Here is a 22709-nt window from a genome sequence, read left to right on the forward strand (position 1 = left end):
GACGCTAGCGGGGCATACCAGGAGCGACACCGGGGAGGAAGATTTCATGTTATTTAGCGATCAGGAGTGACAGATTGTTTGGTAAACGTATAGCATGTTCTATATGTTATAGTTATTTGAATGACTCTTACCATAATATGTTACGTTAACATACCAGGCACGTTCTCAGTTGGTTATTTATGCCTCATATAACGTACACTTATTCAGCCTGTTGTTCACTATTCTTTATTTATTTTAAATTGCCTTTCAAATGTCTATTCTTGGTGTTGGATTTTATCAAATAAATTTCCCCCAAAAATGCGACTTATACTCCAGTGCGACGTATATATGTTTTTTTTCTTCTTTATTGTGCATTTTCGGCCAGTGCGACGTATACTCCGGAGCGACGTATAGTCCGAAAAATACGGTACATGGCGTTGTGGCGTCCTACTCTATTCAGCGGTCTTTGAATGCACCATAAAACACCTCCATCTGGTATAGAAGGATGACTCACAGCTTGTAGGTTCAACGTACACAAAGAAATATCTTAGTTGCTCACACAGTAATGTGTTTGTATACATTTAGATTAGGGGATGTCCTTTCTTCATGGGGAAAGTCATTGATGTCTCTTGTTTTCTTGTTAGCATTTAAGCTAGTGAACTGGTGCCAGTCAGTCTGTGAGTTTATCAAATTGCAGTCATAAATCTCGCTTTTTCTACCATTTTCATTTCAAAGAGTGGCGAGTTTTACCGCAGTCATCATTAATAGTGTTTATTATCGGGTCCCTATCCCGTGGAGGCATTTATTTTTTTCAACCCAGCAGCAAAAGGAAACATGCACGTTACCGCAAGCCGTTAGCAGTGTGAAATGTAGCCAAAAGGTTGCAACAGCTGATTGTCATCAAGTCCAAACAGGAGCAGAGGTGACACCTCGGCCTTGCTTATTTGGGCCTTTAGCAAACATTGTCTGGCTTGGGGGACAAAAAGGGCGGGGTCATGGCATCCACCAGCAGCTCGTAAACTTGCCATGCGGTTTCTCATCCAGCTGTTTGCCCTGATAAACGCTTTTAAAAAGGCCAATGTGGAGATCAGCAGCTGAAAGATTTCCAGTGGAGGCTGACATTTGCATGGTTATCTGCTACAAAGATACACTGTAACACACCTGGGGCCTCATGTAAAAAGCGTGATACTTGATTATAAATTGAGTAATCAGACAAGAGTCAAAGTCTTCCGTATCCTTTTTGATATCCTGGCATGTGTACATTAAAAAAAAATGCTAACCAAATAATTGTATATTTTTCACATGAAACTAATCTGGCTGTGAGCAGGCGACTTTGTAAATTATAAAAATTATATTAATACTGGGATCAAAGCCATGTTGATTGCAATGTAAAACAGAAACGTGCATGGATTTGTGCGTGTGTACACTTGAATACATCTGAATTTTTTCTTGCGTACAATGTTTTCTGGGTTTGGACATGTGTCCATTTTTAGTAAGAAATACACTCAGCTCTTCATTGCTTGGATTTTACTGACGTCACGTCCTGCCCATTAAACATGCTTGGTGGTCAAGCTAGTTCTGTTCTCAATGGCTACTCTGCGCCATTTAACCTTTTTTGAAGAAAAAATGCCCTATGCTAGTGTTGTTTTCGGCTGTTCCTCGAGAGCAAATCAAAAAGGGAGGAAGAGTGCAAGATTTTACAAAACAGCGACGAGAAAATCATGCAGCTCACATTCCAGTCCAAGGGAGCAGAGTCGAAGAATGTTTTCAGTGACAACTTTGTTAAAGGTTTGTTAGATATATTTTAACAGTTATTAGTTCCCATTTTAGTATTAACTTGATATTATTTGTATTTCTTAAACACATGTTTGTGTTTCCAAAAGAACCAACTTGCGAGTCTTAATCAAATGTGAGCAAAACCTAAAGGAGTTAAGCTTTTACCAAAGACAACCATTTAAATTAATCTTTCAGCACATACACAAGGTTAACATCTATAGTTATATTTTGATAAACAATCATAAATGAATCTTTCAGCACATACACAATGTTGACATCTATAGTTATATTTTGATAAACAATCATAAATGAATATTTCAATACATACACAATGTTGACATCTATAGTTATATTTTGATAAACAATCATAAATGAATCTTTCAGCACATACACAATGTTGACATCTATAGTTATATTTTGATAAACAATCATAAATGAATATTTCAATACATACACAATGTTGACATCTATAGTTATATTTTGATAAACAATCATAAATGAATCTTTCAGCACATACTCGATGTTGACATCTATAGTTATATTTTGATAAACAATCATAAATGAATCTTTCAGCACATACACAAAGTTGACATCTATAGTTATATTTTGATAAACAATCAAATGAATATTTCAGCACATACACAATGTTGATATCTATAGTTATATTTTGATAAACAATCATAAATGAATCTTTCAGCACATACACAATGTTGACATCTATAGTTATAGTTTGATAAACAATCATAAATTAATCTTTCAGCACATACACAATGTTGACATCTATAGTTATATTTTGATAAACAATCATAAATGAATCTTTCAGCACGTACACAATGTTGACATCTATAGTTATATTTTGATAAACAATCATAAATGAATCTTTCAGCACATACACAATGTTGACATCTGTAGTTATATTTTAATAAACAATCATAAATGAATATTTCAATACATACACAATGTTGACATCTATAGTTATATTTTGATAAACAATCATAAATTAATCTTTCAGCACATACACAAAGTTGACATCTATAGTTATATTTTGATAAACAATCAAATGAATATTTCAGCACATACACAATGTTGATATCTATAGTTATATTTTGATAAACAATCATAAATGAATCTTTCAGCACATACACAATGTTGACATCTATAGTTATATTTTGATAAACAATCATAAATGAATCTTTCAGCACGTACACAATGTTGACATCTATAGTTATATTTTGATAAACAATCATAAATGAATCTTTCAGCACATACACAATGTTGACATCTGTAGTTATATTTTAATAAACAATCATAAATGAATATTTCAATACATACACAATGTTGACATCTATAGTTATATTTTGATAAACAATCCTAAATGAATCTTTCAGCACATACACAATGTTGACATCTGTAGTTATATTTTAATAAACAATCATAAATAAATATTTCAATACATACACAATGTTGACATCTATAGTTATATTTTGATAAACAATCATAAATTAATCTTTCAGCACATACACGATGTTGACATCTATAGTTATATTTTGATAAACAATCATAAATGAATCGTTCAGCACATACACAAAGTTGACATCTATAGTTATATTTTGATAAACAATCAAATGAATATTTCAGCACATACACAATGTTGATATTTATAGTTATATTTTGATAAACAATCATAAATGAATCTTTCAGCACATACACAATGTTGACATCTATAGTTATAGTTTGATAAACAATCATAAATTAATCTTTCAGCATACACAATGTTGACATTTATAGTTATATTTTGATAAACAATCATAAATGAATCTTTCAGCACGTACACAATGTTGACATCTATAGTTAAATTTTGATAAACAATCATAAATATATATTTCAGTACATACACCATGTTGACATCTATAGTTATATTTTGATAAAAACACTACTCGTAAACGGCGCGTGGAACAACAACAACAAACATGGCTGTAGACGCAAAGTTAAATCATGAAATACAACTTTACCCTTACAAAAATGATACATATTTATCGGGGAGAGTGTTGATACCAATGTCCTTGACCCAGACACACACAAAGAAGTTGTAGACCTCCATGCTTTTACAAGTTTTCATCTGTTTTGTGGTGTAGAATGATGTCTTGAGCACAATAGTTCAATATGTCTGAGAACGTATAATCACTATATCACTCCACAAATCTTTGTGTTCATGTCATCATCATTGCACGTAACGTCACACATGTACACACCACCTTACAGACACTGCAAATGTCCAACGTCTATGCTACTTCTACAGCATTGGAAGTGTTTTAGTGAGCACGTAACGCCTGAAGACTACTAGGAAGCAGAAAGGGATCATGGAGTGGTGTGCTTGGGCACATCATGGTCTTCCTGTGTCACTACTTCCTGCCTGCCGGGTGCTGATACTGACTGTCTCCCGGCACCACGCCGTACATGTTGAGTATGGATGCTCACGGCTGCAGCATTGAACGGGAGGGCCCAGGCACACCGATAAAAACAATACAAATATCAAGACACAACCCTACGGCGAGTAAGAGTAAACATATCCGTCACCGCGGAGACCGCTTGTTGTTTTTCTCTCTCTTCCCTACCTGCTGTTCTCTCGCTGGCCAGCCAGCATCTCCCCTCAGCAGAATACAACCGTCTGATTGACAATCTTTTAACGCTCGGCTACAGACGCTCACTTCCTGGGAACGCACGTCTGTCTGACGAGGAGAGGCAGTGATGGCCGTGTCATGCCTTGCCCTCGCCGCCGCGTGAGAAGGAGGGGTGGGCTAAGAGCGGAGACATGGCGGTGCCGGTGGCTTTGTTTGCCAGCCCGTCCAGTGTGTGTGTGTGTGTGTGTGTGGCTCGCAGGGACTGGTGCAGCTGATCCCCCCCTGACACTGGTAGGGTGTATGCAGCCTTGGAGAGGAAAGGGTGGAGGCGAGCGGCCAATGCAGCCCGAGGAACAGCATTTAGCCAAGAATATAAGACTTTTTACCACCAAACACTAGTTTGGTACACAACAAGATGGTACATTACACATACATTAAATATGATGTAAATATGGTACAATAAATCTGATGTAAATATGGTACATTACAGGTACATTAAATATGATGCAAGTATGGTACATTACATATGATGTAAATATGGTACATTACACGTACATTATATATGATGTAAATATGGTACATTAAATATGATGTAAGTATGGTACATTACAGGTATACTAAATACGATGCAAGTATGGTACATTACAGGTATACTAAATATGATGCAAGTATGGTACATTACAGGTATACTAAATATGATGCAAGTATGGTACATTATAAGTACATTAAATCTGATGTAAATATGGTACATTACAGGTAAATAAAATATGATGTAAGTATGGTACATTATAAGTACATTAAATATGGTGTAAAAATGGTACATTACAGGTACACTAAATATAAGTATGGTACATTATAAGAACATTAAATATGATGTAAGTATGGTACATTATATGGAATACTAAATATGATGCAAGTATGGTACATTACAGGTATACTAAATATGATGCAATTATAAGTACATTAAAGGCCTACTGAAATGATTTTTTTTTATTTAAACGGGGATAGCAGATCTATTCTATGTGTCATACTTGATCATTTCGCGATATTGCCATATTTTTGCTGAAAGGATTTAGTATAGAACAACGACGATAAAGATCGCAACTTTTGGTATCTGATAAAAAAAAGGCTTGCCCCTACCGGAAGTAGCGTGACGTAGTCAATTGAACATATACGCAAAGTTCCCTATTGTTTACAATGATGGCCGCATGAAGTGAGAGAGATTCGGACAGAGAAAGCGACAATTTCCCCATTAATTTGAGCGAGGATGAAGAAAGATTTGTGGATGAGTAAAGTGCAAGTGAAGGACTAGTGAGGAGTGGAAGCGATTCCGATAGGGAAGATGCTGTGAGAGCCGGGGGTGACCTGATATTCAGCTGGAAATGACTAAAACAGTAAATAAACACAAGACATATATATACTCTATTAGCCACAACACAACCAGGCTTATATTTAATATGCCACAAATTAATCCCGCTTAAAAACACCTAGGTGTTTGTTATGCTAGCTCCTAGCTACTAGCTACTAGCTGGAGCTAGTTATAGCTCGAGCGGGTAATATGGACGGGATCCCGTATATATAACGAGCCAATACACTTCAAACACCTGCACAACACACACACTCACTCAGCCCAAAGAACCGTTCACCTAACCCAAGGTTCATAAAGCTTATATATTTAACCAAAGTTACGTACATGACACGCATGTACGGGCAAGCAATCAAATGTTTGGAAGCGCGCGGGTGGGACCTGATATTCAGCTGGGAATGACTAAAACAGTAAATAAACACAAGACATATATATACTCTATTAGCCACAACACAACAAGGCTTATATTTAATATGCCACAAATTAATCCCGCATAACAAACACCTAGGTGTTTGTTATGCTAGCTCCTAGCTCCTAGCTACTAGCTCGAGCTAGTTATAGCAAGCGATCAAATGTTTGGAAGCGTACTCACGGTATCGCGTCTGCGTCTGTTAACAAAGTCAAAGTCCTCCTGGTAAGAGTCTCTGTTGTCCGAGTTCTTCGATCTTGACTGCATCTTTCGGGAATGTAAACAATGAAACACCGACTGTGTTGTGTTGCTGACTTCCCTCGCAAAATACTCCGCTTCGCACCGACTTTCTTCTTTGCTTGCTCAGCTTCTTTCTCCATAATGCAATGAACAAATTGCAACAGATTCACCAACACAGATGTCCAGAATACATCCAGAATGAGATGAAAACAGCTATTTCGTATTGGCTTCAATGTGGAAGCCATACCTGTGTTCTACTGGCTACGTCACGCGCATACGTCATCCTCAGAGGCGTTTTGAACCGGAAGTTCCCCGGGACATTTAAAATTGCACTTTATAAGTTAACCCGGCCGTATTGGCATGTGTTGCAATGTTAAGATTTCATCATTGATATATAAACTATCAGACTGCGTGGTCGGTAGTAGTGGGTTTCAGTAGGCCTTTAAATCTGATGTAAATATGGTACATTACAGCTAAATAAAATATGATGAAGGTATGGTACATTATAAGTACATTAAATATGGTGTAAATATGGTACATTACAGGTACACTAAATATAAGTATGGTACATTATAAGTACATTAAATATGATGTAAGTATGGTACATTACAGGTACATTAAATATGATGCAAGTATGGTACATTACAGGTATATTACATATGATGTAAGTATGGTACATTACAGGTACATTACATATGATGTAAGTATGGTACACAGTGTTTCCCATAAACTGGCAAGATACCTGTGGCGGTGGGGGCGTGGCTATGGGCGTGGCTATGGGCGTGGTCACCATGACATTATCGAGTAATTTGCATAATTTACTACAATGATATGATTTTCTCTAAAAAGGCTCAAAAAATGTATACTTACTAATTAATAATAACAGTTTTGTTTTAAACATCCATCCATCCATCCATTTTACAATATAATTACAACACTTTATGTACATATTTATATACAGATTTGAACAATAAGTTATTCACTGAAATATATTTATTAATTGTGGTTCTTACAAAAAATATATCTTATAAAATATAAAAGCTAAAATGTCTCTTAAAGCTCTGCCCCTTTAATTAGTGCATACTAAATAATTTAACTTTAGCCTACTACTACAACCATATCATTTACCAGCAACATAAAGTGAAACAGAGGCAGAGGTGTCCTGCTGCAGTCAGTAACAAATAAACAGAAAACAGTAGTGGTGGTAGATAGACACAGAGCTTCATCAAACATCTGATCCACTGAACAAAGTGCTCCAAAAATATTGAACTTTAGACTGCCATCAGTTTTACTCCCTACACTTAACCATGTGTTTCCTACTGCCTGCAGACTTTGCACCCTTTGTTATATACACATGTTGTGTTTCTAATATAAATACATTCAATAAAGTCAAATACAAATAAGGCAACAAGAGAAGTATCCTACACTTCTCTTTTGTCAAGTAAATCTGAACAGCCGATATGGGCATCTACATCAACTATATGATTTGCCTGTGAAGCTGGACAGGACAAAAAAATTAAAAATAAATGAATAAATAAAAAAAAAAAATTTTAAATTTGTGGCGGACGTAATTCTTTCGTGGCGGGCCGCCACAAATAAATGAATGTGTGGGAAACACTGGTACATTACACGTACATTAAATATGATGTAAATATGGTACATTAAATATGATGTAAGTATGGTACATTACAGGTATACTAAATATGATGCAAGTGTGGTACATTACAGGTAAATAAAATATGATGTAAGTATGGTACATTATAAGTACATTAAATATGGTGTAAATATGGTACATTACAGGTACACTAAATATAAGTATGGTACATTATAAGTACATTAAATATGATGTAAGTATGGTACATTACAGGTATACTAAATATGATACAAGTATGGTACATTACAGGTATACTAAATATGATGCAAGTATGGTACCTTATAAGTACATTAAATCTGATGTTAATATGGTACATTACAGGTAAATAAAATATGATGAAAGTATGGTACATTATAAGTACATTAAATATGGTGTAAATATGGTACATTACAGGTACACTAATTATAAGTATGGTACATTATAAGTACATTAAATATGATGTAACTATGGTACATTACAGGTGTACTAAATATGATGTAAGTATGGTACATTATAAGTACATTAAATATAATGTAAGTATGGTACATTACAGGTATACTAAATATGATGTAAATATGGTACATTCCAGGTACATTAAATATGATGTAAGTATGGCACATTACATGTACATTAAATATGATGCAAGTATGGTGCATAACAGGTACATTAAATATGATGTAAATATGGTACATTACAGGTACATTAAATATGATGTAAGTATGGTAACATTATATGTACATTAAATATGATGTAAGTATGGTACATAACAGGTACACTAAATATGATGTAAGTATGGTACATTCTAAGTACATTAAATATAATGTAAGTATGGTACATTACAGGTATACTAAATATGATGTAAGTATGGTACATTATAAGTACATTAAATATGATGTAAATATGGTACACTACAGGTACATTAAATATGATGTATGTATTGTACATTATAAGCTCATTAAATATGATGTAAGTATGGTACATTACATGTACATTGAATATGATGTAAGTATGGTACATTACAGGTACATTAAATATGATGTAGATATGGTAAATTACAGGTACAATAAATATGATGTATGTATTGTACATTATAAGCACATTAAATATGATGTAAGTATGGTACATTACAGGTACATTAAATATGATGTAGATATGATACATTACAGGTACACTAAATATTATGTAAGTATGGTACATTACAGGTACATTAACTATGAAGTAAGTATGGCACATAACAGGTACATTAAATATGATGTAAAAATGTTTATTTACATACTTTAATTGTTTCCAAACGGTGTCTGTAACGTGGCAGTAAAATGGCTGATCAAACAAAACAGTAGTCATTGTCATGGACCCACTAGCTGCGGAAGCTAGCTTTCCAAAAAGCTAAACAGACTCAATAACTCCACGGTGACATTTTGGTGACTTTAGTGAGGAATTTGTACTATACAAAAAGAATGAGAATAAGTTAAAAATACTAACACAGACACTCGTAAACATGTTAGCATATTAGCTAATGCTAACAACACCAGCTTGATTACATTACAATAGGACGTACAAATATGCACGAAAACACTCCTACAGACATCACACATGGGACGCTTTAGTAAGTAAGAATAGTTTTAGTCATATTGTAAAACTAACAAACGTTGCTTGGAGTGATGACTGAAGAATCCATACGAGTAGAAACGCTATGGCCGTCTAGAAAACTAAACTTCCGGTTGAAAGTACTAAATGGAAGAACACTGCAGTACCTGCAGTGAGCGAACTCGTCCAAAAGATGGCGCCACAGCACAAACAATAAAATGCTTTCTCAGTATATATGCTTGTTGTTGTTTGAAATATTTATATTATGGCCTATCTATAAATTAGCCACACCGTTTTTATAAGCCGCAGGATTCAAAGTGTACGAAAAAATAATACGGAATTTGCAGCATATGTTGTTATCTACAGCTGAAATGAACCTTAAGGACTCACCTGACCCTCATGAATTCATCCGACGGTCTCACTGTTGGACACTGCGGACTAAAGCCTGACTTTTTATGAACAATTCGGTACACTTCATTTTCTAAATCATATAATTTTGTACAGTATATTATGGCTTTGAATTCCATTTACTGACACTTCAGTAAGGGAAATATGAGCTGAAATGTTCCATTGGTATCAGTGTAGAACTCCATACGTCATCGGCCTGATTTGTAGAAACTACCTGAACTGTGAAGTGTGGTGGAAACATGAACCACACACTTCTACGGGAACCTCTAGTTCCAGTAACCTACATTTCCAGGTACTAGAGGAACTTCAAGTTAGTGAACCTTTGGTGGGTAAGAGGCCTCATGTTTGTTTACTTCCTGATGTTACCCATGTTTGTGCAGCAGTATCTAGTTGTTGTGGACGTTCACACAATGTGTTGTGGATCATCTGAAATTAAACGAGACAATAAATCTCGGAGATGGTTAAAGGAGCTATATGTAAAAATGTGGCCAGAAATGGTACTGCAATCACGTTCAAAATTCTGCAGTCCCCTCCCTTTCTCCCTGACTGAGGTTGCCAGATACGCAGCCGAATCCAGCTGGATGGACTGGGCTACTCCAAGGAACTTCAAACTACCACTGCCTCTTACTAGGGGTGGAGGTGATGGGACCATATTAGCTGAATAGACAATGTCAATAACAAATCTCTAACCAACACATTTTACACAGAAATTAGGCTATTTTCAGGAAGAAGTACATCATGCTTGCGTACAATATCACAACAAATGGCAATCAAATGGTTATTGTCAGTACTATCACAAAAGAAAGACTAAAACCAACTACAACCAACGGGTATAGGTTGATTGGCGACACTAAATTGGCCCTATTGTGTGAATGTGAGTGTGAATGTCTGTCTATCTATGTTGGCCCTGCGATGAGGTGGCGACTTGTCCAAGGTGTACCCAGCCTACCGCCGAATGTAGCTGAGATAGGCTCCAGCGACCCCCCGCCTCCCCGAAAAGGAAAAGCGGTAGAAAATGGATGGATGGATGCTTAGCAACCTAATGTACACCCAAAACTAAATGATAAATGATAAATGGGTGGGGGCCGGGGGGGAGTGGTAGTAAAAAATTAAAAAATTAAAAAAAATTTTTTTTGTCATAAAGAAATATAATCATGTGTGCTTACGGACTGTATCCCTGCAGACTGTATTGATATATAATGTATATATTGTGTTTTTTATGTTGATTTAATTAAAAAAAATAATAATACAAAATTATTTTTTTATTTCTTGTGCGGCTGCGGCCCGGTACCAATCGGTCCACGGACCGGCACCGGGCCGCGGCCCGGTGGTTGGGGACCACTGCTGTATTGGACAATATAGTTGACATACCAAATGTTCATTTGTTGAGTTTGAGTTTGAGTTTGAGTTTATTTCGAACATGCAAGCATACAACATGATACATCACAATTTCCAGTTTCTTTTCAACATGTTCGAAAAGGAGTAGGAAGAAGCAGAGCTTATTTAATCCTACCCCTTTTCTTTACATAACAGTTGCAAAACTTTTTGTTCACTTCCTGTTCACAATTTTTTCACAATAAACTCCATAAGTAATTACAATAAAAATAAATAAATAAATAATAGTAAGAATTTAATAATAATAATTGGTGAAGTAAGTCATATTTCATATGATGAGATAAGTAAGATTACTTTAAGAATGAATGAATGGATGGATGAAATAAATTGAGAATGTTTGTCATGGTTCTTCTTCATTGTACTTTGTAAACACTTTAAGTTTGAAGAGTTTCTTGAAGTGGATCATATTAGTACATTGTTTGATTGCTTTGCTTAATCCATTCCATAATTTAATTCCACATATTGATATACTGAAGGTCTTAAGTGTTGTACGTGCAAACAAATGTTTTAAATTACGTTTTTCTCTAAGATTATATTTCTCCTCTTTTTTTGAGAAGAATTGTTGTATATTCTTGGGTAGCAGGTTATAGTTTGCTTTGTGCATAATTTTAGCTGTTTGCAAATTCACTATGTCGTGGAATTTCAGTATCTTTGATTCAATAAATAAAGGATTTGTATGTTCTCTATATCCAACATTATGTATTATTCTAACTGATCTTTTTTGTAACACCGTTAATGAATGAAGTGTACTTTTGTAATTATTTCCCCATATTTCTACACAGTAGCTCAGATATGGTAACACTAGTGAGCAGTAGAGAATATGAAGGGATTTTTGGTCTAGAACATGTTTTGCTTTATTCATTATTGACGTGTTTCTTGCAACTTTATGTTGTATATTTTTTACGTGAGATTTCCAGTTCAATTTATCATCAATCATTATACCTAGAAATTTGGTTTCGTTTACTCTTTCAATTTCTATTCCGTCTATTTGTATTTGTGTTTGACTTTCTCTTCTACTGTTACCAAATAGCATTATTTTAGTTTTACTAAGATTCAACGATAGTCTGTTTTTGTCAAACCATCTTTTTAATTTGTTAATTTCTTCTGTTATTATTTGTATTATCTCCTGTGTGTTCTCTCCTGAACAAAACGCTGTTGTATCATCCGCAAATAATACTAACTTTAAATCTTTTGTAACTTTACAAATGTCATTTATATAGAGATTGAATAATTTAGGTCCTAGTATTGAGGTACACCACAGGATATATTTAGCGTTGTAGACGTGTGTTCGCCTAGCTTCACGTATTGTTTCCTGTTCGTTAGATAACTTCTTATCCAGTTTAAGACTAACCCTCTGATGCCATATCGTTCTAGTTTTTTGATTAAAATATTGTGATTAATTGTGTCAAATGCTTTAGTTAGATCCATAAAAACCGCTGCTGCACATTTTTTTACTATCTATTGCATTGGTAATTTCTTCTGTAATTTCAATTAAAGCCATTGAAGTTGAAACATTAGCTCTGTATCCATATTGGTTCTCTTCGAGTATTGTATTTTTATTTATGAAACTTTCTAATCTGTTATTGAACAGTTTTTCAATGATTTTAGAAAATTGTGGAAGTAGAGAAACAGGTCTATAATTTGTAAATTGATGTTTATCTCCAGTCTTATAAATTGGTGCAACTTTAGCTATTTTCATTTTGTTTGGAAATGTACCTGTTTGAAATGATAGGTTACTAATATACATTAATGGTCCTGAGATCTCTTCAATAACCTTTTTTATCGTTTCCATATCAATTCCGTTACAATCAGTTGAAGTCTTAGATTTACATTTTTTCACGATTGTAACTATTTCCTCCTGTGTCACATTACTGAGGAACATGGAGTTGGGATTTCGCTCTATGGTATCATTATAGTGCTCAATTGGAACTGGGTCTGGAATCCTTTCTTCCAATTTTGGTCCAATATTTACAAAATAATTATTGAAGCTTTCAACTACTTCCTTTATGTTGTCATTTTTTTTATTTTCATCTAAAAAGTATTGAGGGTAGTCCCTCTTAGTTCCATTTTTAATAATGCTATTGAGGATGCCCCATGTTGCTCTCATATTATTTTTGTTCCTGTCCAACAATTCACTGTAATATTCTTTTCTACATGATCGTAGTATGTCTGTTAACTTGTTTTTATACTTTTTGTACTTAATTTCTGCCTCTATAGTTCTTTGTGCTATAAATTCTCTATATAGTGTATTCTTCTTCTTACAAGCATTTTTTAATCCTTTTGTCATCCATGGTTGATTATTCTTTCTCTGCTTGTTACTGAGTTGTATCCATGGACAATGTTTGTCATAAAGTATTATGAACTTGTTTAAGAAATGTTCATATGCTTCATCAACCTCTTTTTCATTATACACATTGTCCCAATCTTGCTTTTGTAGCTCAATTTTGAAGGCAGTCATCCTCTTCTCTGTGCATAGTCTTCGAAATGTCCTTTTGTCTTCCATGTTCTTCTTGTAGTTTCCATTATATATTGTAAAAACTGGCAGATGATCACTAACGTCGCTTATAAGTAGACCACTTGTAGTGTTATTATCAAAATCATTGGTAAAAATATTATCAATAAGCGTGGCACAGTGTGCTGTGATTCTGCTTGGCCTTGTGATTTTAGGATATAGACTGATGCTGTACATTGTATCAATGAAGTCATCAATAGACTTTTGCTTGTTGGGGTTCAATAAGTCAATATTAAAGTCACCACATAAGAACATTATTCTTTGACCATTGTCCATGTAAGTTGCCTTGATCCATTCTTCAAATGTTTCTATACTTGACTTAGGTGATCTATATATACAACTGATGAATATGTTTTTGCTTTTTTCTTGACATATTTCAATGGTTATACATTCTAAGATATTATCAATGGCAAATGACATGTTTTTTACCACTTTGTAGTTCAGGTTCTTCATCACATACACAGCTACTCCTCCTCCATTTTTGTTGGTTCTGTTGATGTAGTTTAGTTCATATCCCTCCAGATCAAAATCTATTCCTTTTTTATCATCAATCCATGTTTCTGTGACAGCAATCACTTTGAAGGGTTCGTTGATGTGTTCCAAAAAGTTCTTAATGTTATTGTAATTTGCATACAAGCTTCTACTATTAAAATGAATAATTGACAATTTGTTATCACATTCAATGTTGCTATTATATTGATCATCTGTATAATAAAAACAACTATTACTGATGTGGGAGAAAAAATTTGTATCTGGATCTATATCATTTCCCAAATCCTGGTTTTTGTGATGTTTGTTGCAGAAATTTTTTAGTTCCATATTTTCTGGTTCAACAAACTTTGATGTTGTTTCAATAATCTCTATAAGTGTAGGTGGATGCAATCTTGAATCTAGGTCCTCTTGTTTAGTCGTCCCTTGGAACATAGTAGTGCCGATGCTGAATTTAGGTGCTTGTTTTCTGTCAGAGTCCATTATCATCGTTGTTGTGGTAGCTGTGTAAACTTTAAAAATTGTCCAGGTCCTTGATGTCATGGACAACAATTACTCTTGCTTCTGGACTTCCATTCAGCTTGATGTAGATTTTACAGTTGGCGCTCCAAGTTCCCTGGATTTTTCCCTGCCTTCTCAAGTCGCGTGCTTTCTTGGCGATTCCAGCATTGCGTTTTGTGAGATGCTCATTCATGTACACATTTGTTCCCTTCAGCTTCTTTCCCTGTCTCAGCAGTGCCATTTTAGATTTTCTGTTTACGAGTTTCACAAGCACGACTGGAGTGGCGTTGTTGTTTCTTCCGTTCAGTGGGATGCATGTTTCGATGGTATTAATGTCAATTTCAATTTCTTTTGATTGCAGGAAGTTGACCACTTGCTGTTCTGCTGAGACCATATCCATTTCATCTGGTTCACCTTCATTATTCACAGCTTTCGCATAGGATCTTGGTTTAATTCGGTGCCCTGTCACAATGATATCATTCATTCGTTTATCCTGATCCATTTCATCTATGATGTTCCTCAGCATGTTGTTGTCTTCTTGAAGGATCTTCATTTGTTTGCTCATTTCAGTGGCTTCTTTATTTCTGGAGTTGTTCTCTTTTTTCATTTCTTTCATTTCTTCTTTCATTTCTTTCATATCCTCTTTCCATCCATCCATCAATTCTTCCAATTTTTCTAACATTTCTTCTTTAAATTCCTGGAGTATTTTTTGTAGTATCCCTTCTTGAATCCCATCATGTCCTGTGCCCAGCTTCAAATCAGTATTTCCAGTCAATCCTTTAACTTTTGGCACCGCGGCAGTCACTGACGTCAGCGCCTCTTATGTCTTAAGGGCAGTTACCTCTTTAGCGACTTGCGGCACTTTTAACTTGTTTTTTTCAACAATTTCGTACCTTGCGCCGTTCAGAGATCAATTTGAGGTGTCAGCCTGTCAACTTATATCACTCTGCGACGTCGGGATCACTTTAAAACAGCTGTAAACTCGCCGTAACTTTTGGTTGCTAGGCAACCGCTTTGAACTGCGGGAGGCGCCTTTGTAATAACAAGTAATAAGAAAAGGTAATGATGGTAATGATGACTTGACATGATAGTATTACATATGGGTCCTTTAAGTGAGGCATACGTAGAGCAAGTCTTTCTGGAAGTGCAACACGGCCTCAAGCAAGTAAGAAGATACTGTTGCAGCTCTGCTTTGTTACCTCTTGTTTTTTTTGGGTTTGCCACTTTGTCTCACCTGGATCAGGTGCCTTTAGGGCTTGGCCACGCCCCACTCTCTTCTGCAACCACCTCCCATTCTTATTTGTCCTGAATATCGGTTGGATGTTTTCACAACGGCGGAGAGACAGAGGATGAAGCCAGTCGCTCTGATATCTGCAGCAGTGGCGCCTTGAATTATTCAACTATTCAGATGAGAAACCAGTTCCAAAGAACCTGAGGGCCCTCCAAATGTGACAAAGTGATTACAGATGAAATCTGCACTGATTTTAACAACCAGCATACAAAGGTTAATTTTGACCAAGAACTCATGTCAAATAACAACACACACAACATCTCCAGCGCCTAAGCATGGAACATGTTTTTGCCGCTCAGCTGGCCCGGGTGACAAGCGTGAGGTTCCCCTGGTGCTAATTAACTTTTATTCTCTCCTGCTTTATTACAACCGCTCCTTCTCCAGAAACAACAACCATCTCACTGACACACACACACACACACACACACACACACACACACACACACACACACACACACACACACACACACACACACACACACACACACACACACACACACACACACACACACACACACACACACACACACACACACACACACACACACTTGGAGTGGGAGTCATCCAGGGACGAAGTTTGCATGTGTAACAACATAGCTTCACATCATTCATTACCAGCAAATAAACTACCAGTATGTTTGTATTACACGTGTAACGCAATATGTGCAACACTTCATGTTTCTATTACACCTGTTACCATGCTTTCATTAGAAACAGACCAATGTACTACTGATACATGTGTAACACTTCATGTCTCTATTACACATGTTACCATGCTTTCACTAGAAATTTACCAATGTACTACTGATACATTGTGTAACAGCATGTGTAACACTTCACGTTTCTATTACACATGTTGCCATGCTTTCATTAGAGACATACCAATGTACTACTGATACATATGTAACCATTCATGTTTCTATTACACATGTTACCATGCTTTCATTAGAAACTTACCAATGTACTTCTGATACACGTGTAACAGCATGTGTAACACTTCATGTTTCTATTACACATGTTGCCATGCTTTCATTAGAGACATACCAAAGTACTACTGATACATGTGTAACACTTCATGTTTCTATTGCACATGTTACCATGTTTTCATTAGAAACTTACCAATGTACTACTGATACATGTGTAACAGCATGTGTAACACTTCATGTTTGTGATACACGTTACCTTGCTTTCATTAGAAACATACCAAAGCACTACTGATATATGTGTAACAGCATGTGTAACACTTTGTTTCAATTACACAACAGTTACCGTGCTTTCATACTGTAACATGTCATGTATTACTGCTACAAGTGTAACAGGCTTGCAAACAGTATATCATGCATGTAACATTAAATAAATTAGTAATAGGTCTGATTGTACTGGAGGACAATATGAAAATGCTATATTAGTGTTACACAAGTAACACATAAAATAATAAAAACATCATGTGTTGGTATTACATGTATAATGCATACAGTAAATCATGCATGTAACACCAAAGACATATTTGTTGTACAGAGGACATTTGAAAATATTATGCTTGTTACATGAGTGTAACATCAAATAAATAAATATTAAGTGTGTTGTACAGGAGGACATAGGAAAATATTATGTTTGCGTTACACATGTAACACTTTAAGAGTGTAACACCTAATATAACATAAAATAAGTACTAGATGTGTTTGTACTGGAGGACATATGAAGAAAACATGACTGGGCTCAGTTCTGGTTCTGGTTGAGTAAGCAGCCCGCATCCAGAGACAAACTACAAGACCATAGATAATTAATAAAATAAACCGAGTCACCCCTGCGACGGTACATGTAGTTAGTTAGCAATGAAGGGTAGTTAGTTAACAATTGATGATAGTTAGTTAGCATGAAGGGTAGTTAGTTAACAATTGATGATAGTTAGTTAGCATGAAGGGTCGTTAGTTAACAATGAAAGGTAGTTAGTTAGCTTTAAGGGTAGTTAGTTAGCATGGATGGTCGTTAGTTAACATGAAGGGTAGTTAGTTAGCATGGAGGGTAGTTAGTTAGCATGAAGGGTAGTTAGTTAGCATGAAAGAGGTCCGTTAGCTAGCAGCCTCGCAGCATCTGCAGCACGACTCCGGCTAAAGTGTGACATTTAGCAGAAAGACGACGCAAGAGGACTCTTCTGTCCGTGAAACACAACACTTTGTAGGCGAGCTGCCTTCAGAAAGGGACGAGATTAAACACTTGTGTCGATGCTAAGTGCTAGCTAAGCTCCATGTAGCCTAGAACCTACCAGCCAGCAGCGGTCACAGCTCAACACTCAGCCCGCTATGACACACTGCGTAGGTTAGCTCCAGGCGGGGCCCTCCGTGTCCATCCATAGGTTACATTCGACGTGTTAGTCCACAAGTGATCGCGACACCCTCTTCTCCTTCATCGCCGGTAGCCATTTTTCTCCCCTCGACATCCACATAATAGCAAGGATCGTCCCGGCAACGTCCTGACCGCGAGCATCCTCCTGTGGAGCCCAGCAGCCCGGACAACATTGTGAGGAACACCGCTGACATCTAGCGGAGGGACAGAAGAAGACACCACCGGACAACATTGTGAGGAACACCGCTGACATCTAGCGGAGGAACAGAAGAAGACACCACCCGGACAACATAGTGAGGAACACCGCTGACATCTAGCGGAGGAACAGAAGAAGACACCACCGGACAACATTGTGAGGAACACCGCTGACATCTAGCGGAGGAACAGAAGAAGACACCACTCGGACAACATTGTGAGGAACACACTTGACATCTAGTGGAGGAACAGAAGAAGACACCACCCGGACAACATTGTAAGGAACACCGCTGACATCTAGCGGAGGAACGGAAGCAGACACCACCAACATTGTGAGGAGAAGGAGCGGTGGCTGACAGTGAGCGTGTCTTAAAGGCCTACTGAAATGAATTTTTTTAATTTAAACGGGAATAGCAGATCCATTCTATGTGTCATACTTGATCATTTCGCGATATTGCCATATTTTTGCTGAAAGGATTTAGTAGAGAAAATCGACGATAAAGTTCGCAACTTTTGCTCGCTGATAAAAAAAAGCCTTGCCTGTACCGGAAGTAGCGTGACGTCACAGGAGGTAATATTCCTCACAATTCCCCTTTGTTTACAATGGAGCGAGAGAGATTCGGAGCGACAAAGCGACGATTACCCCATTAATTTGAGCGAGGATGAAAGATTCGTGGATGAGGAACGTTAGAGTGAAGGACTAGAGAGGCAGTGATGGACGTATCTTTTTTCGCTCTGACTGTAACTTAGGTACAAGCTGGCTCATTGGATTCCACACTCTCTCCTTTTTCTATTGTGGATCACGGATTTGTATTTTAAACCACCTCGGATACTATATCCTCTTGAAAATGAGAGTCGAGCACGCGAAATGGACATTCACAGTGACTTTTATCTCCACGACAATACATCGGTGACACACTTAGCTACTGAGCTAACGTAAGAGCATCGTTCTCAAATGCAGATAGAAACAAAATACATAAATCCCTGACTGGAAGGATAGACAGAAGATCAACAATACTATTAAACCATGGACATGTAACTACACGGTTAATAATTCTCAGCCTGGCAAAGCTTAACAATGCTTTTGCTAACGACGCTGACTTAGCAACCGGACCTCACAGAGCTATGATAAAAACATTAGCGCTCCACCTACGCCAGCCAGCCCTCATCTGCTCATCAACACCCGTGCTCACCTGCGTTCCAGCAATCGACTGCGCGACGAAGGACTTCACCCGATCATCCGTGGGGTTGGCGGCTAGCATCGGCTAGGTGTCTGCTATCCAAGTAAGTAGTCCTTGTTGTGTTGCTACAGCCAGCCGCTAATACACCGATCCCACCTACAACGTTCTTCTTTGCAGTCTCCATTGTTCATTAAAGGCCCACTGAAACCCACTACTACCGACCACGCAGTCTGATAGTTTATATATCAATGATGAAATCTTAACATTGCAACACATGCCAATACGGCCGGGTTAACTTATAAAGAGCAATTTTAAATTTCCCGCCACACTTCCGGTTGAAAAAGCCTTCGGAGGATGACGTATGCGTGTGACGTAGCCCGGGAAACAGAGGTATGCCTTCCCCATTGAATACAATACAAAAAAGCTCTGTTTTCATTTCATAATTCCACAGTATTCTGGACATCTGTGTTGGTGAATCTTTTGCAATTTGTTTAATGAACAATGGAGGCTGCAAAGAAGAACGTTGTAGGTGGGTCGGTGTAGCGGCTGGCTGTAGCAACACAACAAGGATTACTCACTTGGATAGCAGACGCGCTAGCCGATGCTAACCGGCCACCGCACGGATGATCGGGTGAAGTCCTTCGTCGCGCCGTCGATCGCTGGAACGCAGGTGAGCACGGGTGTTGATGAGCTTGGCAGTTGATGGCTGGCTGGCGTAGGTGGAGCGCTAATGTTTTTATGTTTTTATCATAACTCTGTGAAGTCCGGTTGCTAAGTTGCTAAGTCAGCCTTAGCGTCGTTAGCAACAGCATTGTTAAGCTTTGCCAGGCTGAGATCTATTAACCGTGTAGTTACATGTACATGGTTTAATAGTATTGTTGATCTTCTGTCTATCCTTCCAGTCAGGGATTTATTTATTTTGTTTCTATCTGCATTTGAGACAGATGCTATCACGTTAGCTCATGGTAATTAGCATGAGCTTCGTCGATGTATTGTCGTGGAGATAAAAGGCACTGAATGTCCATTTCGCGTTCTCGACTCTCATTTTCAAGAGGATATAGTATCCGAGGTGGTTTAAAATACAAATCCGTGATCCACAATAGAAAAAGGAGAGAGTGTGGAATCCAATGAGCCAGCTTGTACCTAAGTTACGGTCAGAGCGAAAAAAAATATGTATTTCACTGCATTCTAGTCCGTCACTCTAACGTTCCTCGTCCACGAATCTTTCATCCTCGCTCAAATTAATGGGGTAATGGTCCGAATAGCTCTAGCTGCGTTGAAAACAATAGGAAAATATGAGGGAGTGAACAACTGACAATGTCACGCTACTTCCGGTAGGGGCAAGGTTTTTTTTAATCAGAGACCAAAAGTTGCGAACTTTATCGACGTTTCAGCAAAAATATGGCAATATCGCAAAATGATCAAGTATGACACATAGAATGGATCTGCTATCCCCGTTTAAATAAAAAAAATTCATTTCAGTAGGCCTTTAAACAAATTGCAAAAGATTCACCAACACAGATGTCCAGAATACTGTGGAATTATGAAATGAAAACAAAGCTTTTTGTATAGGATTCTACGGGCTCCGAATACTTCCCTTGCCCTCCTGACGTCACACGCATACGTCAGCATAATAAAACGTTTTCAACCGGAAGTGTGGCGGGAAATTTAAAATTGCACTTCATAAGTTAACCCGGCCGTATTGGCATGTGTTGCAATGTTAAGATTTCCTCATTGATATATAAACTATCAGACTGAGTGGTCGGTAGTAGTGGGTTTCAGTAGGCCTTTAAATCTTTTGGCGGTTGTGCATAAACTGTTTTGTGACTGGATTGAGATGGAAGGGGATAGTGACGGGATGTATGAGGAAGGTATGGACATGGACAGGACTAAAGGGGCGAGAGGAAAGAAGGGGAGAGGAGGGCATGAAGGAAAGTCGAGTGCTAAAAGAATACACGAAGAAGATGAAGGAGTAGAAAAGAGGAAAAAGGTTCCATCCATCCATTTTTTACAGCTTGTCCCTTTTTGGGGTCGCGGGGGGTGCTGGAGCCCATCTCAGCTGCATTCAGGCGGAAGGCTGGGTACACCCTGGACAAGTCGCCACCTCATCGCAGGGCCAACACAGATAGACAGACAACATTCACACTCACATTCACACACTAGGGCAAATTTAGTGTTGCCAAACAACCTATCCCCAGGTGCATTTTTTTGGTGGTGGGAGGAAGCCGGAGTACCCGGAGGGAACCCACGCAGTCACGGGGAGAACATGCAAACTCCACACAGAAAGATCCCGAGCCCGGGATTGAACTCAGGACTACTCAGGACCTTCGTATTGTCAATCAATTAATGTTTATTTATTAAGCCCTAAATCACAAGTGTCTCAAAGGGCTGCACAAGCCACAACGACATCCTCGGTACAGAGCCCACATACGGGCAAGGAAAAACTCACCCTAGTGGGACGTCGGTGTGAATGACTATGAGAAACCTTGGAGAGGACCGCATATGTGGGTAACCCCCCCCCCTCCAGGGGAGACCGAAAGCAATGGATGTCGAGTGGGTCTGACATAATATTGTGAAAGTCCAGTCCACAGTGGATCCAACACATAAGCCAGAGTCCAGTCCATAGTTGGGCCAGCAGGAAACCGTCCCGAGCGGAGACGGGTCAGCAGCGCAGAGATGTCCCCAACCGATGCACAGGCTAGCGGTCCACCCGGGGTCCCGACTCTGGACAGCCAGCACTTCATCCATGGCCACCGGACCTGTGCAACTCCCCCTCCCAA

At 37.7% G+C, this 22709-nt stretch overlaps 1 protein-coding gene across 4 annotated transcripts in view; it reads right to left on the reverse strand.

Moving 5' to 3' along the window:
• Positions 1-18726, reverse strand: part of wdfy3 (WD repeat and FYVE domain containing 3) — a 202441-nt gene extending 183715 nt beyond the window's left edge. For all 4 annotated transcript variants that reach the window (XM_062050680.1, XM_062050679.1, XM_062050678.1 and 1 more), the window contains exon 1: positions 18474-18726. The gene's annotated coding sequence lies outside the window, so the exon portion shown is untranslated. The remainder of the gene's footprint in view (positions 1-18473) is intronic.
• Positions 18727-22709: the final 3983 nt, after the last annotated feature.

The sequence above is a fragment of the Entelurus aequoreus genome, linkage group LG06, assembly GCF_033978785.1.
Source record: "Entelurus aequoreus isolate RoL-2023_Sb linkage group LG06, RoL_Eaeq_v1.1, whole genome shotgun sequence".
NCBI lineage: Eukaryota > Metazoa > Chordata > Actinopteri > Syngnathiformes > Syngnathidae > Entelurus > Entelurus aequoreus.